General features: G+C 45.3%; 1 protein-coding gene across 1 annotated transcript in view; it reads left to right on the forward strand.

The window, feature by feature from the left end:
• The window catches only part of LOC106818104 (tumor necrosis factor alpha-induced protein 3-like), an 11,381-nt gene that overhangs the window by 3,691 nt on the left and 2,992 nt on the right, over positions 1 to 4,698 (forward strand). The gene's annotated exons all lie outside the window — the stretch shown is intronic.

A 4,698-nucleotide genomic window follows, 5' to 3' on the forward strand; every position in this document is an offset into this window, starting at 1 on the left:
AATTTTCGCCTAATGCCACGCTGTCAGCATACTCTACATCAAATAGCCACCCGGAGCAGCAACATTTTTGAACAGAAAGCTTTCCACCGCGAAGCCCCGGCTTTAAACCAATGTACAGGATGGTGCTCGGCACGATTGATGCGAGCTAGTTCCCACTATTCGTCTCGATCGTGAACGCCTCATGCCGGATAGAGAGATGGTATAATCAGAGACTGGTAGTGCCAAATAACAACGTGTGCCTCTGGATTGCGTAGATGTGACTCTCACTGTTCACATGAATAGTCTGAAGATTGATACACCCAACCGCAGAACAGTCGATACGTCCGGGTATCAGAGCTTGTTATGTGGTTCTGAAAGTCCTTGAGAGTATAAAACTGAGATCTCGGCTAGAAATGTTAGGCCGTAAGTCAATTCACGAGATCCAAATAAGTAACGTCTGATGCCGGCACGAAAGTTGTGGTCTCTCTGCTCACATTCTCGTACGGATGTCGATTCCCCAAATTGCACGCAATTTTCCTCTAGATAAGCGTCCTTTGGCTACGCGTGTCTAGTGAATGGCAAAGTACTTTCCAATAGCTACGTGACACTATCAGACAGCTAGTCGACCAGAACGTGCACATACGCTAGGCCTATTTATACCAAAGCCGCTGCTGTTTTGATAAGCTAAGCTAGATGCCAGTAAATTCGGTAAAATTTCTGAAGCGTCTCACGATTGTAAAACAGACCTCCAGTCTATGAACATAAATGTGTTGCGTGCAATCGTTCCGATCTGCTCAATCTACGAATGCTGCCGACTGTGTGCGCAGCCTCATTGAACTGCAGCACCTAAACGCGACAGCTGAATTAAACTGTTCTGGCAAATTCCGGGAAATCCTCTTACTTCTATATCTATTTGCAATAATAACACTCTGGCATAATGTTTTTAAATCCCGGTTGATTTGTGCCCATAGGGGTTGGAATTACAAACGCTTACGTGTTTGCTCTTTTGTAACCGGTATGCGGCCCGGCACAACGGGATTGTAGGTAGATTGCTATGTTTTAGACCAAAGAGTCCGAAGAACCCTCTAGAAGCCGCTGTACATGACTGCCGCTGACGATGCCGGCTTACAGTTTGACTAGCCCGTTACATTGACCCAGCGCAGTCCAATTGTAAGCGGGCTATAATACTGAGAAGCTAATCAGATGAGAGAATTACAGGTAAGTTCCTGTGGAGAGTCTCGGGTGGTAGGGTCAGACCTTACTAGGAGTAGTAGACAGAGTCGGACGCAAGTAGAAAACTGAACTCGTACCGGTATAGAGAGAAGTAAGCCGATATAAGTTGACTAAAAGAAGAGGAATAAGATATAGATTGCAACAATAAATATTACACAAGACGCCCCCGGCGTGTGAGGAGACTTGGACGACCTGGGCGCGCCAAATTTACTGCTGTGCTGACCGCGGCTGTCGGGCGAGGAATAAGGAAATTATTAGGCTGGGGTTCCCGCGTCTGGGCAACCGAGCCGCGTAAGCCAGACCGCCCCGAGCCCCGACCGTACCGTCGGCACCCACCCCCCACCCACCGCACCACCGCCCCCCCCAGGCACCGCGGGCGCAACCGCGAGCCGTCACTTCTGATCCACGCCGTCTGCGCAACTGAAGTGAGCGCCTTTAAGCCGGCTGGAATCAGCGGGCACTGCTAGCTTGACGGGTTGCAGACACGCTGGTAGGGGGGGGGGGGTGGAATGCAGCCACAGTACGGGCTAGGCACAGCGATATGCGCCACTCGGCGGCCCGCTGGGTAGTATAAGGAGCACAATGAATCGCAAGCTCAGGCAGTTATAGTACAGGTCCAAGGAAGAACCAGGAAGAGGAAGAAGAAAGGAAGGAAGGAAGCAGCCGAAGGACGACGGAAAAGAGGGAGAGTTATGTTTCAGGGATAGGTTATAGGTAGGAAGGCGGGAAAAGGAGAGGAGCGTAAGGAACGAGAGAGAGAGCGAACGGCAGCGTTGTAAGGCGAGAGGATAGACGCACAGGGTTTTAGTAGTGTAAATCCAGAGCCGCGAAACGGGAAGGGGAATAAAAGCGGGCGAAGAACGGCATTCTGGTAGAGCTAGGAGCGACTGCGAAGGGAGATACCTTGGGAACTGTGGCTGGATCCACCGCAACCGGGCCAAGGAAACGAAAGTGAGAGAATTCAGACGGCCGGCGACGTCGTAGATATGTAGAGCGGGATCAAACTTAAAGGCCCGCTCTGCAATATACGAAATGCAGGGGAATCATTTTAAGCATTAGTAACTACGCAATGAAAAGCTTATATCACCGTATCGTTTCAAACTCGAGATCTCACCGTGTTTTTCTGTTCACCTGTTATCGGGCTTACGTGTCATCGCCGGTCCGTGCCCTAATACCATCGACAGGAGCGGACTCTCGAATCCTACTACTGACACAAGCGGTTGTGAAGCTAACGTCTGTCCGCAAACCCGTAGTCCGTCTGCCCCTAGAGGCACTACATTCCGGTATACCGGACCGTACCCAGGGTACGTTCCGGCAGTACCCTGGGGGACATAGACCCTATCAGCCTAACCTACACTGCGATCGGTCTACTATGTCCCAGATGTGCAAACATGTGCAAACATTGAAAGTACTAGTTTTGTTAACCCGACGAGGCTGTGTGACTAACGTCAATATACACGTACGTAGTATATTCACGTAGTATATATATATACGTCAATACACACGTACGGTATTCTAACCCTAGCAATACAGTTTCTTGGAGCTATTATCTATAGCTTTATAGTTTTCGTAAGACTGTTTATGCTTGCTGAAGAATTGTTATGAAAGTAGCAATACAAATGAGTTGTAGTGAATTTTTACAGCATAGGCGATCGAGCTAACAGTAGGTATATATATATCAGAAGTAGATAATAGAAAATTCCCTATTATCTACTTCTAATATATATATATATATATATATATATATATATATATATATACACTGGCGTAGCTAAGGGGGGCACAATGGGGGGCACAAGACATGCCCCCCCCTGTTGATTGGCGAGCAAAAACAAATTTTTTTCCCTTGCCTCTCACGCGTCTTCACAGGACTGGCCACAATTCCTGTTACTTCTGCATCTGCTGAACGAACATTCTCTAAAATGAGCATTGTCAAGTCTAAACTTCGTTCTACAATGACCCAGCCACGATTCTCTGCTCTCATTCTCTTTTTCGTTGAACAGGAGCTAGTGAATGACTTCATGAATGATTAATGTCAACGAAATCCTCAAAATGTTCTATGAAAAATCGACGAGAAGACTTGACTTTGGATTTTGAGATTTCTGCAGCAGACAAAAACATGACTAAAAGAAAGGAGATAATTCTTCTTTGCTCAGATTTGTGATGTTGCAAGTTGGATTTGATTGAATTTTATGGTTCTGAACTATTATTGACAGAAGAAAAGAAATGGAAATGCTTTAATTGTGAATAACTTATAGACGGCCATTTTGGCATCCACCTCGGTTTTTATTTCAAATCCGATTTCAACACTATTTTAAGTAACTGTTCTCTATCAGAGGAGGCAAAAACAATTCTTTTCATGGTAAATTTCGTTTTTATTTTAATAGAGCGGCTATTTTGGCAGCCACCTTTGTTTTTATTTGAAATCAAATTTCAATATGATTTTTAGTTCTTCATCAGAGGAAAGCAAAAACATTTTTTATAACGAACCAAATGTTAAATGTGATCTTTAACGCTATTGTATTCTAAACGATGTAAATCTTTTGTAATTTAAATAAATTGCATGTTTATTCAGTGCAGTTCCAACACATCTACCTGTTTTTCCCGTAGATCTTTATTTCGATTTCATTCAATATGCCTCGATCTACTTTTTCAAAAAATAATTTAACTTTTAACTTTTATATGAGGAACTTGAAACAGTTTATGACGGATAAATGCAACATTGCATGGTACTGCTAACAACACAAATCAAACTAATTCCAATATTCCGTCAGTGCTTGAACGTAGCTAAAGGGGGGCACAAGGGGGCCATGACCCCCTCTTCATCGGAGAGTACAAAAATTAAGAGAGAAGAGCCCTGAATGGGATTCGTCTATACCACTATTACCTACACCTAATAATGAAAATGAAATGCGCAAAAATGCCATTTTGATGCACATATTTTCAAAAATTACCCTACTGTGGGAGGGGAAACACCCTCCCCCGTTGAGAAATAGCTTCATCACTGTCTTTGGTCGCTTAACTCTTTTCTTCCCTCCCTGAAAAACATTGGCTTCGTAAATCATTTTCACTGGTTTAGCTAAGGGTCCACCAACTGGTCGTGTGTAACCTCAGAGCCTTCCGGCGCCACAGCCAGGGGCCATCGTCCCACGTTGATCGGATCGGAGTGGAAAAAATAAAAAGCGAGGGAGGGGGTTATAAGGGATTAGCATATGCCACTTCTCATATAAGTTACCCCTAATACTGAATTTTAGTGTGCAGAAAATGCCATTTTCATGCACGAATTTTTTTAAATCTCCCTACCGTGGGAGGGGGAATACCCCTCCCACACCCTACCACCCTCGGTCGCTTCGCTCCCTCGCCTTGGCCCCCCTGTTTCAAATTGCTGGCTACGCCACTGCACACACACACACACACACACACACACACACACACACACACACACACACACACACACACACACACACACACACACACACACACACA

Source organism: Priapulus caudatus, unplaced genomic scaffold (assembly GCF_000485595.1).
Source record: "Priapulus caudatus unplaced genomic scaffold, Priapulus_caudatus-5.0.1 Scaffold36, whole genome shotgun sequence".
Classification (NCBI taxonomy): domain Eukaryota; kingdom Metazoa; phylum Priapulida; class Priapulimorpha; order Priapulimorphida; family Priapulidae; genus Priapulus; species Priapulus caudatus.